The sequence below is a fragment of the Bos taurus genome, chromosome 22 (genome assembly GCF_002263795.3).
Source record: "Bos taurus isolate L1 Dominette 01449 registration number 42190680 breed Hereford chromosome 22, ARS-UCD2.0, whole genome shotgun sequence".
In the NCBI taxonomy this organism is placed as follows: domain Eukaryota; kingdom Metazoa; phylum Chordata; class Mammalia; order Artiodactyla; family Bovidae; genus Bos; species Bos taurus.
In genome coordinates this window covers 36632714-36648079 of record NC_037349.1, presented here as the reverse complement: position 1 = coordinate 36648079, position 15366 = coordinate 36632714, and the positions used below count along the sequence as shown (strand labels likewise).

Genomic DNA, 15366 nt, shown 5'->3' with positions numbered 1-15366 from the left:
CTCCAATAATCATAACAATACAATACTAACAAAAGTAACACAATCTGGAAAAAAAATAACATACCTATGGTAAACTCAATTTTGGGAGAAGTTTCAAGGTAATTTGGAGAAGGCAATGGCACCCCGCTCCAGTACTCTTGCCTGGAAAATCCCATGGGTGGAGGAGCCTGGTGGGCTGCAGTCCATGGGGTGGAGAAGAGTCGGACACGACTGAGTGACTTCACTTTCACTTTTCACTTTCATGCATTGGAGAAGGAAATGGCAACCCACTCCAGTGTTCTTGCCTGGAGAATCCCAGGGACTGGGGAGCTGGTGGGCTGCTGTCTATAGGGTCGCACAGAGTCGGACACGTTCAAGGTAATTATATGGGAAAGTAAAATTGTTTTCATTAAATATGGTGGGAACACTGGACAGTCATATTAAAAATAAATTATGTCCACCTCAAGCCATAAACCAGAATTCATAGATCTTAAAGCCTAAAGGTAAGCCAAAACTATAGTATTTTTAGAATAAAATACAGGATAATATTTTTGTCACTTTAGAGTAGGAAAAGATTTCTTAGACTAAATGTAAATCAAAAAGTGATACACTGGGCGTTATTGAAATTAAAACTTTTTGCTCTTCAAAGGACACCATTAGGAAAATGAAAAGGCAAACTACATATTAGAGGAAAATATTATTAACACATGCCTCTGACAGAGGCCTTATATCCAGAATATATAATCCAGAATATAGTCAGTCCTTTTAAACTCAGTAATAAGATGACAATTCAATCAAAAAACATAATGAAGACCTGGAAAGGTACTTTCTAAAAGAAGATATATAGCTAATAAATACATGACAAAATACTTAACATCATATTAGCCTTCAGGGGAATGCACATTAAGACAAATGAGATACCACTGGACAGCAATAAAATGGCTAAAGTTAAAATTTCTAACAACAGCAAGTATTGGTAAGGATATGGAGCAACTGGAACTCTTATACACTGCAAACAGTTGTGTAAATGGTACCTCTTTTGGGGAAAACACTTTGGCAGCTTTTTTTAAACGTTAAACACTCTATGACTCAGCAATTTCATTCCTAGGCATTTACCTAAGGGAAATTACGACTTAGGTCCACAAAAAAATCTGGACAAGAATATTACAACTGCCTTATTTGTAATCGGCAACAACTGGAAACAATTTAAAAGTCCATCATTTAAATTAGATGATGATTAAATTAATTAATTAAATTAATCATTTAAATTAGATGAGCGGATAAACACTCTGTGGTATATTTATGCTGCTGCTGCTGCTAAGTCGCTTCAGTCGTGTCCAAGTTTGTGCGACCCCATAGATGGCAGCCTACCAGGCTCCCCCATCCCTGGGATTCTCCAGGCAAGAACACTGGAGTGGGTTGCCATTTCCCTCTCCAATTCATGAAAGTGAAAAGTGAAAGTGAAGTCACTCAGTCGTGTCCGACTCTTCTCGACCCCATGGACTGCATTGCACGAGGCTCCTCTGTCCATAGGATTTTCCAGGCAAGAGTGCTGGAGTGGGGTGCCATTGCCTTCTCCAGGTATATTTATGCAGTGTTATATTAAAAGGTATATTATAGGGACTTCCCTTGTTGTCTAGTGGCTCTTTGTTCCCAGTGCAGGGGGCCTGGGTGCCATGCCTGGTCAGGGAACTAAATCTCACATGCTTCAACTAAAGATCCTCAGTGCCCCACCTAAGACCTGGCCCAGTCAAATAAATAATAAATATTAAAAAATAAAAGGTATATTATAAAATATAAAATGGTATGTTTATAACATATGAAAAACATATATGATAGACATATATTTATTCATATGGAAATAAATGAAATTGGATCTTTACTTAACTCCACATACAAACATGAAATGCTCATGGATTAAGACAAAAGTTAACAAAAAAATTTTTAATTATTAGAGAAAAATATAGAAGAATATCTTTATAATACTGATATAGGGAAAGAGTTTCTAAATAAGATAAAACGCTCAAAAAAGAAAAGATTGGTGAATATGACTACATTAAAAATACTTAAGTTCATCAAAACAAATTAAGAATAAAAGAACTGTAACTAGAGAGAAAGAATTTAAAATACAAGAATAAAAATCTATATGATAATACAATTTCTACAGATCAATAAAAAATGAATAGTAACATGCATAAATGAAAATACCCAGTGGCTGATAAGCTTATTAAAAAATGTTCAACTCTTTTGAAATAAAGAAAACACAAATTAAAATCCAGTAACATAATCAGTGCTCCTTCTGGCAATAGCATACTAACAAATTTTAGAAAAATTCTCTAAGAGTAACTAGACAAACTGAATATTTTTTTAAAAATCTTTAAAACATTGACACAGAAGGAATTTTCAATTCTAGGATTGGAGAGAGAGTGAAAATCCAAGGAAAGAAGCTTGAAATCTGAATTATGTTTCTCGTGAACAAATTTGCTGATATAAAATGAACACTTTAGAGCTTCAAACTATTTCTACAGTTTTTCAAAGTCAATTCTCAGCACAAAAAATTATCAAAACACACAAAAAGATGAGATGACTAATCAGATCAGATCAGATCAGTTGTGCAGTCATGTCCAACTCTTTGCGACCCCATGAATCAAAGCAAGCCAGGCCTCCCTGTCCATCACCAACTCCCAGAGTTCACTCAGACTCACATCTATTGAGTCAGTGATGCCATCCAGCCATCTCATCCTCTGTCGTCCCCTTCTCCTCTTGCCCCCAATCCCTCCCAGCATCAGAGTCTTTTCCAATGAGTCAACTCTTCACATGAGGTGGCCAAAGTACTGGAGTTTCAGCTTTAGCATCATTCCTTCCAAAGCAATCCCAGGGCTGATCTCCTTCAGAATGGACTGGTTGGATCTCCTTGCAGTCCAAGGGACTCTCAAGAGTCTTCTCCAACACCACAGTTCAAAAGCATCAATTCTTCGGCGCTCAGCCGTCTTCACAGTCCAACTCTCACATCCATACATGACCACTGGAAAAACCATAGCCTTGACTAGATGAGCCTTTGTTGGCAAAGGAATGTCTCTGCTTTTCAATATGCTATCTAGGTTGGTCATAACTTTCCTTCCAAGGAGTAAGCGTCTTTTAATTTCATGGCTGCAGTCACCATCTGCAGTGATTTTGGAGCCCAGAAAAATAAAGTCTGACACTGTTTCCACTGTTTCCCCATCTATGTCCCATGAAGTGATGGGACCAGATGCCATGATCTTCGTTTTCTGAATGTTGAGCTTTTCTGAATTAGTTGAGATGACTAATAACCAAGGGCAAATAATAAGTATTAAAAATAGACTCACATAGGATATCCAGATATTCAGACATGGATATTAAAATAATCAGGATGAATAGGTAAAAATATTAATCAATGAAATACAATGGTAAAACAATGGGATCAAGTGGTAACTGGAGAATGGAAAAAGTGTAACAACTGAAATTAAGAACACAATCAATGGGATTAATAGAAGTTAGACACAGGTGAAAAGAGAATTAGGGTAGGGGGAGATAGATCACAACAATGAAGAGGTGTTATTTCCCAATATGATTTTGAGGCTAGCATACCCTTTAATACCAAAGGCTGACAATCATGTTCCAAGAAAGTAAACTTTTACATGAAAACAGATTTTAAAAATTCCAAGCAAAGTATCAGAATACTGAATTTAGCAATATTCAAAAAGGATACTACACTACAAAAATGCTGAATTTATTCTAGGAATGCATGCTTGGGTTAACATTCAAAAATTAATCAATACAAATCAACATATCATAGCATGAAGGAGAAAATGCATATAATTAACTCAGTAGCTGCATGAAAAGCACTTGAAGTCTATATGCTTTCATCACAAACTATAGCAAACCAGTAATGAAAGGAAACTTCGTTATTCCAATAAATCATTTGTCAAAACTTACAATAATATATTTAATTGAAATACTGACTTTTACCTCAGACCGAGAATAAGATAAATGTGCCTATTATTACCTCTTCTATTTTTTAAATTTATTTTTAATATAAATTTATTTATTTTAATTGGAGGTTAATTACTTTACAATATTGTATTGGTTTTGCCATACATCAACATGAATCCGCCACGGGTGTACACGTGCTCCCCTTCCTGAACACCCCTCCCTCCTCCCTTCCCATACCATCCCTCTGGGTCGTCTCAGTGCACCAGCCCCAAGCATCCAGTATCATGCACCGAACTTGGACTGGCGATTCGTTTCATATATGATATTATACATGTTTCAATGCCATTCTCCCAAATCATCCCACCCTTGCCCTCTCCCACAGAGTCCCAAAGACTGTTCTATACATCCGTGTCTCTTTTGCTGTCTCGCATACAGGGCTATCGTTACCATCTTTCTAAATTCCATATATATGTGTTAGTATACTGTACTGGTGTTTTTCTTCTGGCTTACTTCACTCTGTATAATAGGCTCCAGTTTCATCCACCTCATTAGAACTGATTCAAATGTATTCTTTTTAATGGCTGAGTAATACTCCATTGTGTATATGTACCACAGCTTTTTTATCCATTCATCTGCTGATGGACATCTAGGTTGCTTCCATGTCCTGGCTATTATAAACAGTGCTGCAATGAACATTGGGGTACACGTGTCTCTTTCAATTCTGGTTTCCTCAGTGCCCAGCAGTGGGATTTACCTCTTCTATTTAATGACATACAACTGGTCTTATCCTTTACTCCCATCCTTCAGGAATACTCTTGTATATAGTTTTTCAAATCAACAAAAGTAGCCAGACAATTCAAGAGATGGTACTTTATAAATATGATATGAAACAACAAATGAACTTTTATGGAAGTGCTCACTTTCATTACTCATCAAACAAATAGAAATTAAAAGCACAATGTGAAACATAGCAGAATAGCTGTGGTAGAGAAATTTGTATTTTCCCTTTGGTTAATTATGTGACTGTACCTACTATTATTATACTTACATGTATCTTATGAGCCAGCAATACCCAACACAAACATATGCTTCAAAAGACATATACACAAATATGGTGTTAAACAAATACTAGAAATAATTCAAATTGTTGAAATAAATAGGAGCAAATTAGGTGTAAAAATATCCAAACAAACCATGCAACGATAAATGGTACTGAATTACTGCTTTGCACAACAGAAATGAGTCTCACAAACATCATGTTAAGCAAAAGAATCCAGACACAAAGATATGTATCTTAGGGTACCATTTCACAGCAGAATTGCTTGTAATAGCAAGAATCTAAAAATAATCCTGATATCTACAAACAGAAAAATGGATATGCTGTGAAGTACTTATAAAACAGAAGTTTAGAAATATTGAGAATGGACAAAGTAGTATTTCATGCATAAATACATGAAGTAAAAAAAGCAAGTCTTAGAAGAAAATTGGATGGCAGGATAATAAACTAACATACTGCTTGGAGAGATCTGTAGCTGTCTAATGATAAAACCCAAATTCAAAATAGTAGTTTTCTTTTATAGAATGTAAGCTCCATGAGTCAGGGCTTTTTTTTTTTTTTTAATTTTACTGTTTTGTAGTGCCCAAAACAGTGCTTGATATGTAACACTCATTTAAATAAATGCTCTTGAATAAATAAATAAATGAGGGGCGAGGGGCTGATACAGGGAGTTGCAGTAGATTGGTCGAGTTCAGGTACTTAAGCTGGGCAATGCGTAGCCAGGGTACAAGTAATAGTATTCCTTATAGTACATATACGTGAGATGCAGTTTTCTGTATTGTAAAACATAATATTCTTTAAAAATAAAAACATGCTACTTAACTTTCATATTGCAAAGCTATGTAAATATAAAACAGACATCCTTACTCCATCTCTCAGACTCAATGTATTCCTGCCTTTGCCTTGGCCCTCATGGGAGGTAGGAACACTGAGTCAAGGGTGGATGGTAGTCATAGGAAGAGCCCCAGAGAGACTGGGTGACACCATATTGTAGGTTAAAAAAGAAGATGAAAAATCAGCACAAATCAAAGTGTACATATTGATACATCCTGCTTTGTGCCTGAGTGGGAGCTAATGAGTGAAGAATAAAGAAATATAGGTGGGTCCACTTGGGGGAATTTGAGGTCGTGGATGACTTGTAAGAGGATCAGTGTTTCTTTCTTATTTCTTCCCTTTCATCAGCTCCAAAGAGAAGCTCCATAGTATATGCAAAAGTCTCCTATAAATGAATCAGTACAAAATACCTATACAAGTGTGTCCCCAAAATACTGTCTTGGAAAAGAGGAAACTTGGCCAATCTAACTACATGTATTAGTCTGCCAAAAACACCATGAAAATCAACTGGAGAATCAGTCCTGTTCTTTAGTTTCTTTAAACTTTTTTCTTCTTTCAAAAGCAAGCCATCTGTTTAATCAACCTGGAGGGTGAATGTTCTATTATTGTGCCCTTTTCCAGAAAATTCTGGCTGAATGCCTGTGATGTGCCTAATACCTTATGGATATGTGGAAAGCAGTAAGTTCTAGTTCAAAAACAGAACAAATACAGAGCAAACCGTATACCACAACTCACTTCATGAGTTATGAAACTGGGTAATTTCACTCCTTGCCATGTTATCCAGAAATCTACTCTGGTACTATTCAATGTCATATGTATGTTATCTTAAGAACTTTTTATTCATTAGGATAACTTAAGGATGTTACAGAGATAAGTTACCAACTTGAAAAAGATATTTTACGATAAGTACATAGTCTTCAAAGAATTGCTATCAAAATATGAAAAAATGCCCACATGCCAGTAACACAAACAACCCAAGAGAAAAATGTATAGAAAATAGGAGTAAACGTCTCACAGAGGAGAAAACAAATACGTACAATAGATGTATGTTCAATATCATTACTCATCAGGGAAATATAAATGAAGACCACACGAGACATCATTTTCCTGGTATCTGAGTGGCCAAAATGAAGAAGGCTGACAGTACCAAGAAACAGAGAGGACGTGGATCCATAGGATTTCATATACACTACTGGTCAGAGGGTAAGTTGGTGCTATCTTATTAAATTCCAGTTTGGTATTCTCTCTAAAAGTTATGGATTCACATACTCCATGATATGTGTTCTACAGTGAAATGTTTGTCCACGTCCAACAGGAAGCAAGTACTCAAAGGCTCGGAGCACTGCTGTACACAGTGGCAAAAGCCTCACGACCACTCAAGTGCCCGCTGATGGGTGAGTGGATGCTTAAACTATGATATAGCCATCAGTGGAAAATAGCAGTCAAACCAAGTGAGCTACAATAGCATACAACAATAAGATGACTCTCAGCAACATGATATTAAATGAAGAAAGCTCCAAGTATTGCCAAAGCGTGATATGCTTTTTATAAAATTAAAAACAAGTAACATAAGAAAATGAGGTTTGGAATATACAGCAGGGTGATTATAGTTAACAATATTATATTACAAATCTGAAAATTGCTAGAGAGTAGATTTTAAAAATCCTTATCACAAAAAAATTTTGCAACTATGTTTAGTGATGGATGTTAACTAGACTTATCCAGTGATTATTTAACAATACATGCAAGTATCGAATCATTATGTTGTACACCTAAATACAGTGCTATATATCAATTATATCTCAATTAAAAAAGGAAATATATTCTTTTATTCTGTTTTGATATGCAATTATATGCACTTTATTTAAAAAGTAGAACATATTTAAAAATTGAATTGTTAATTATGTTCCACAGTATTAAAAAAATAAAGCTTAGAAATATACAGGAAAGTGAACTATTTAAATAGGAAGTGAGAGAACAGTGATCATTGTATGTAGGGTCAGGTACAAGGATACAGAAAAAAAGATCCCATGTATCATATGGCTAGATGTTGCCTTTTGTGATGATCTTAGCTTCTGTTTTGCACAATGAATTTGGGGATGCTTATTAAGGTATCAAATAACAAACAAAATAAATACAAATGGGTTATAAAAAGCCCACTGATTATTGTGTCATAGAATAAAGATTATAGTTAATTTAACCCTGTGCATCTGAGGTTTATAATAAAACAAACTACTTGTTATAAAGAGAACACAAATGTAAAAAAATAGTAAGATAGTTTTTAAAAGTTTAAATGAGGACATGTGTGTACTACAAGTCATCCTTTGTACCAGTGTTCTATGCAGTATGCTAACAACTGCCCTGACTTTTGAACAAGACACAGTTTCCAGTTTCTGCTTTCAATGAATTTATGGTTGGTAGAGAAGGTAAAGAAGCAGGTAGTTATAACGGAGCTAACTAAGGGATAGGATCGTCAGAAGTAAGAGAACACAAAGCAGGAGGTAGGAAACAAGCCTGGGCATAAAGGAAGTCATCTTAAGAAGGTATAAAATCTAACTGTGGAAAGGAAAGGATATTTTACCTTCTTTCAATGCCCTCCATGGGAAGGAGAGAGACAGTACTTCAGAAATCAACAACGGTCTCATCGTGAGGGGCCTTGTGAGCTACACTGTGGACTTGGGGCCTTATCTCAAGAGCCGCAAGAAACCATTGAAGAGTTTAAGCCAAGACGTCACACGATCAGCTTCATAAACAGCAGAACCACAAGCAGAAAACCTCAGTTAAACTATAGAGGTGGATGCAGCTGTCCATGCAGGCCCTGGTGGTGACTGGAAGTAATGGCAGTTAGGATAGAAGTAGGCTGAGTAGGGAGTTATTGAAGAAGGAAAATAAGAGGACTCAGAAATTTATTAAATACAAGGACCAGATAAGAGAGGCCAGTCAATGATGATTTCGACTTTAGGTAGTGGGGAGGATGGTGGTGCTGGATGCTGAGACTTAAGAACATGGGAGAAAGCACAGTTATCTTCTTTTACAATGCATTTCATTTGGCTCGGACTTCCCTAGTGGCTCAGACGGTAAAGCATCTGCCTACAAGGCGGGAGATCTTGGCTCAGCATTGGTTCACAGGGTTTCACCAACCTTTTCACATGAAGCTGACCTCTTCTCAATAAAGCATGGCTCACAAACTCTAGAAACACAAAGATCCTCTTCTTGTTTCCAAACACCTGGACAGAGCTGATAAAGATGCTGTCCCAAGGTACCTCAAAGGAGGAATGCTTAAATAAAAGTTCCTAACTCCATGACCTAACATTACAAAAGCTGCTTCACTTTATTTTCTAAGTCATTTCTGGATTTGTTACTTGCAAGGCTGACTATTGCTTTCACTGACTCTCCAATTATAAAATGAGGTAGGAGTTCCTCTGTGATTATTTTTCTTCTTTTTAAAAGCAAGATAACTACCTAAGCATGGCTCCACTGAGCAGTGCCTAATAATAGTACTTTGCTTTAGGTACATCATAAAGCAATTTCAAATACTCTTTCCTTTCATATGGTGGGTCATAAACATGTGGTGCATGCAACATTAATTTCCTAGAGAATGATTGTCAAGATGACATTTTCCGATCAGTGGCAAAATAGGTATGCATGGACCTATATCCATGTTAAGAGTGACTGGCCAGAAGTATGTTCATTTTATAGCTAATTCCCTCAGAAATCTTTAAAGCACGATGGCCACAGAGTGATGCATTGCCAGGCTGTAAGAAATGTTGGCTCATTACCACTAGATCAGTCCCTGAAGGGTTACTGTTAATATTTGGCCTTGGAAAGAAAGTAGTCAATAAAAATCCACATTTAGGTTACTTTATATACTCATGTGCAAGTAGAGGGAAGGCTCAGTGAAGTTGAAATTGTTTACATAGCACATAATAAGGGTCATTAATATTAGTTAACAATTCTCATACTGCAGCTGTGTGTTTATGTGGATGTAATATCACAAAGCAGTTAGTAGAATGCAATTTGCTGTTGCTGAGATTAAAGTCTAACTCTGGCTTTGCCATTGAAGAAGCAATGTGACTGAACAAATTATTTAAATTCTCTAAATCTTCGTTTCTTCATTGATAAAATGGACATTATGCCACTTCCTTGGGTTTAATGAGTTAACATATGCAAAGAATTTAAACCGGTAACTGATGTATCTTTAAGCATTCCAAAAAATGGAGATAATGAAGTACAGCAATGTAAATATATAGTAATGATCCATTGCAGACTAATGACTGGCTATCAGACCTAGATGCCTGAGTGTAACTAAAACACTGTAAAATACTTACATTTGTGGATAGCTGATTTTTTTTAACACAGTTTGCAGGAAACATAATAATATCATACTCCATTGACTCTCTCATGTACATTTTAAAATATTTAAATGTGAGGTCTTGATTTTACTTGCATGTAAATATCAAAACTTCTAGAAAGGATGAGAGTAGCTTAGAAGAAAATTCCAGACCCACTAATGGAACATTCTTTTTAGAAATGCTACATCATCAATGTTCTCATTGACATGGAGGATGACATCACAGAATATCCCTAAGGACGCTCATCTGCAAACTGATTCAGAAGAGCCAGATTCTGAACGGGAAGTTCTAGGAAAGATCTCCTCCCATTTGTTTTGTTTACACTTTCCATTTTATACATGCACAACAGTAATGTCCGATAAAAATATATGTCTAACTAGCTCTGTTTTTTAAGTAATGCACTTTCAAATCAATATAAAACAAAAGTTTTATTGATAAAGTGCTGTGTCATAGTTTAACTGCTAGTCTTTGTTATGCTGGCTCATAAATAATGGAACATCTTTCATTATGACATCTTAGCTTTACTGAAATATGGAAAACAATGTAAGAACAGTCAAAAGACTTTAGAAAAATTACAAAACTGAGTTGCTAAGGGAAATTTTATCTGGGTTCAAATCTTAGCTCTTCTGTTTTCAATTATGTTAACTTTGGACAAACGACCATCCATTCCTCCAAGCCTCTTATAAATGGCAGTTGTAAATCATTGGGTAAATTGTGTGGATTAAATTAAATTACACAGCTGAAATGTTTAACACTGTACTGCGCAAATATTTCAAGACTTCAACAGATGACTGATATTATTGCTATTATTAATATAATAATAATCTGTTTTACTTTTTAAAAATTGAAATACTTCAGACATTTGTCACAGCATATAATAGAAAGCTATGTATTGTATCTATCAATCACCTCCATAAGACAAAAATACCCATTTAAATATATTAACCTAAGTTATATATTAAGTTTCTATATTTTAAGAATAATAGAAAAATGAATGGGTACCAGATTTCAAAAGTACATTCACTGTGCTCTGGGTTAGAATATCATTTAAGTTCCCTACTCAAAAATTTAAGTTTGGGAGTTCAGTTCAGTTCAGTCGCTCAGTCGTCTCCGACTCTTTGAGACCCCATGAATTCAAGGACACTACAAAGACAGGTGGAAGTTTGCAAACTGAAATGGATAAATAGGAAGAGTGATTGCTGATCAAAAAAGTCAGGTCACGAATACTAAGAAACAAGGACTAAAAACATCATGGTCACTAACAGGCATTTTGAAACATGACTTAAACTGAGAGACTTACAGGCAGATACACTAACCTTCCAATTGAACTATTACACATATGGACAATTGTGAAGAATGTAACAAGGTATACAGTAGTAGGTATTACTTCATTTGGCAACAGTTAATGAGATGAAAGTGTGTCACACACCTTCCTGATACGCCTTCCTGACTGATTCTCAAATTTAAGATTCCTTTGAAAGAAAAACTGTGGTTTTCTGGTATTTTCAATGACTTTATTATAACACTACTAAAATGTATACATATAAAGCTAGATGTGAGCAGATGTAAAGTTAAATAGAATCAGAGGAAAAAAATAAGAGCCGAGCCAAGCCAATACAGTTAAAATTGACTGCATTTGTTAAATGGAATTGCTGAGCTTGTTCTGTCTGCAAGCCCAGTAACTGCTTGCAACACAAGTCTGATACTGACCTAACAAAGACTCCTTTGAGTTTAACTCGCCTCAAACATCAAATTGGGGGTGATGAGCAATTTTCCTGTCACTTTCCTCCATTTGAACTACTTTACCCTTCACTTGACATGCATTTATTGCCTCTATTCTCTTCTTTTCTCTAATAAATATATGTTTCCCTTGTATCATAAACCCAACTGCAAAGAAAGACACCGTAGTAGTAATCTTTTGCTTTGTAACAAACACCACAAAACTCAGTGGCTCACAACAGCAATCATTTCTCTCTCATGGGTTCTTTAGGTCAGGAACCCAGCAGGGGCTCAGAGCTGTGTAGTCCTGACTTAGCGGGTATTTCATGAGGTTGTAGTGAGATGGTGGCTGAGGTTGGAACTCTTTATCACTCACATACCCAGTAGCTGGGCTGGGAAGACAAACAGCTGGGGCTCCTCTACCAGCCTCTATGCAATATCTTCACTGGATCTCTGTGGTATGATAGCTTTAGGAAAGCCACATTTCTTTTCTCTCTTTTAAAATTTATTTTTAACTGAAGGATAATTGCTTTACAATATTGGCTTGATTTCTGCAATACATCACCATGAATTAGCCATAGGTGTATGTATGTCCCCTCCCTCCTTAACCTCCCTCCCACCTCCTACCCCTCTAGGTTGTTGTGAAGCCCCAGTTTGAGTTCCCTAAGTCATACAGCAAATTCCCACTGGCTATCTACTTTACATACGGTAGTGTATTTGCTTCCATGCTACTCTCTCCATTCATCTCACCCTTTCCTTCCTTCCCCCACCCTGCCCTTGTCTGTAAATCTTTTCTCTACATCTGCATCTCCATTGCTGCCCCACAAATAGGTTCATCAGTACCATCTTTCTAGATTCCATATATATGCATTAATATATTATATTTGTTTTTCTCTTTCTGAGTTACTTCACTCAGTGTAATAGGCTGTAGGTTCATTCACCTCATTAGAACTGACTCAGATGTGTTCCCTTTTATGGCTAAGTAATATTCCATTGCATATATGTACCACAGTTTCTTTATCCATTCATCTGTTAATGGACATCTAGGTTGCTTCCAGCTATTGTATTCTAACTATTGTAAGCAGTGCTGCAATGAACACTGGGGTACATGCATCTTTTTCAGTTTTGATTTCCTCAGAGTGTATTCCTAGAAGTGGTATTGCTGGGTCATATGGTGTTTTTATTCCTAGTTTTTTAAGGAATATCCATACTGTCTTCCACAGTGACTATATCAATTTTCATTCCCACCAGCAGTGCAGGAGGGTTCCCTTTTCTACACACCCTCTCCAGCACTTGTTGTTTGTGGATTTTTTGATGATGGCCATTCTGACTGCTGTGAGTGATATCTCATTGTAGTTTTGATATGTATTTCTCTAATAATGAATGATGTTGAGCATCTTTTCATGTGTTTATTAGACATCTGTATATCTTCTTTGGAGAAATGTCTGTTTAGCTCTTTTGTCCACTTTTGATTGGGCTATTTGTTTTTCTAGTATTGAGTTGTATGAGTTGCTTATATATTTTGAAAATGAATTGTCAGTTGTTTCATTTGCTATTGAAACATTCTGAGGATTTTCTTTTCACTCTGTTTCACTTTTGCTGTGCAAAGGCTTTTAAGTTTAATTAGGTCCCACTTGGGAAAGCCGTATTTCTTAAATGGTGCCTCACTGTTTTCCTGGGTGCATGCCCCAAGACAGCCAGCCAGGTGGAAGCCATATTGCTCTTTCCAGTCTAGCCTTGGGAGTCACATAAGATCACCTTACCTCATTCTGCTCATTAGAGGCAAGTCACTAAGTACTTCCTGCATCCAAAGGAAAGAAAATTAGAATCTTATTTTTCAAAGGGAGGAGTGTGAGAGAACTTGCAATATATTTTAAAACCTCCAGATATGGACACCATGTGGCCATATTTCATTTAAAAATGTTCATCTGCACGATTCAGTGCACCCTTTCATCCCTTTACACATTTCAGAGGGAATTCACAGAACCCCAATAAAAGGTAAATCATTTCCTACTAGTCTGTGGACCCCAGTTTAAGGAAAATTAAGTTATGCTCAGATTACAGTGTGGAATGAAGGTTTCCTTAACTCATGGGGTAAGAGAGAATGAACTTCAAGAAATAGGAAGAGGGAAAAAATAGTCTTGGGAGAATTTTTTAATGTTTAAGTCAAGAGATGTATAATTTACCTGAGGTAATGAAATCAATTTTTATTTTAAAGTTCACTTTGTGATTGATCCAGGATTAAGAAATCTTTAAAAATGGCCCTTGAAAATCCAATGTTCTACACTCTGGACTAATGCAAACATTCTGTGTTAAGGATGTCAGTTATTAACAAAACATACCATGGGTTATAGTAACAAGGCAGTTTTCTTATTTCTTTGAGCGCCCATCAGATATCTTTCATAAGATTCAATCTGTTCTTTTTTGACAGAGTTTTGGTTCACTCATTTATTTTGGTTGTACTATCTCAATGATTAACAAATAATAATGAATACTTATAAAGTACAGTATTAATTATGTGTATCTGCATTTACAAGCTCTCAAGAATTTTCTTTAAAATAGAATAAGGTTTGTTAAGACTATAAAAAAATGTTACTCTCTTCCTCAAAAAGTAAATAGAAAAACAAGACACACAGAAAAGTGTTATGCAAACTTGTAAAGCTGAAGAACTTGATGGACGCAAGGATGACTTTATTTCTTTTTTTAACTGCCTTTCCCATGTATTCTAATAATGGTTAAGAGTCCCCCTCCTTTTTGGGGTCTAAATGTCCATCAAAAGATGAATGGATAAAGAAGTGATACACACACGTACATATACACACATATACCCATACACACAATGCAATACTGCTTCTGCTACTGCTAAGTCACTTCAGTCATGTCCGACTCTGTGCGACCCCATAGACGGCAGCCTGCCAGGCTCCACCGTCCCTGGGATTCTCCAGGCAAGAACACTGGAGTGGGTTGCCATTTTCTTCTCCAATGCATGAAAGTGAAAAGTGAAAGGGAAGTCGCTCAGTCGTGTCTGACTCTTCTCGACCCCATGGACTGCAGCCCACCAGGCTCCTCTGTCCATGGGATTTTCCAGGCAAGAGTACTGGAGTGGGGTGCCATTGCCTTCTCCACAATGAAATACTGCTGCTGCTGCTGCTGCCAAGCTGCTTCAGTCGTGTCCGACTCTGTGCGACCCCACAGAGAGAAGCCCACCAGGCTCCCCTGTTCCTGGGATTCTCCAGGCAAGAATATTGGAGTGGGTTGCCATTTCCTTCTCCACAACGCAATACTACTCAGCCATAAAAAAGAATGAAATAGTGCCATTTGCAGCAACAAGGATGGACCTAGAGAGTGTCGTACTTAATGAAGTAAGTCAGAGAAGGAGAAATGTCATATGACATCCCTTATATGTGGAATCTAAAAAGAAATGATACAAATGAACTTATAAAACAACCAGACTTTGAGGACTAGCTTATG

At 36.5% G+C, this 15366-nt stretch overlaps 1 long non-coding RNA gene across 8 annotated transcripts in view; it reads left to right on the top strand.

Annotated features, from left to right (window-relative positions):
• The window catches only part of LOC101906240 (uncharacterized), a 318730-nt gene that overhangs the window by 115327 nt on the left and 188037 nt on the right, over window positions 1-15366 (top strand). Inside the window, exons 2-3 of one of the 8 annotated variants that reach the window (XR_003031803.2) lie at window positions 6895-7027; window positions 7140-7218. The exons of 6 other annotated variants lie outside the window; for them this stretch is intronic. This is a non-coding gene — a long non-coding RNA (uncharacterized lncRNA). The remainder of the gene's footprint in view (window positions 1-6894; window positions 7028-7139; window positions 7219-15366) is intronic. One more of the 8 variants, XR_003031805.2, reaches the window with a different exon arrangement.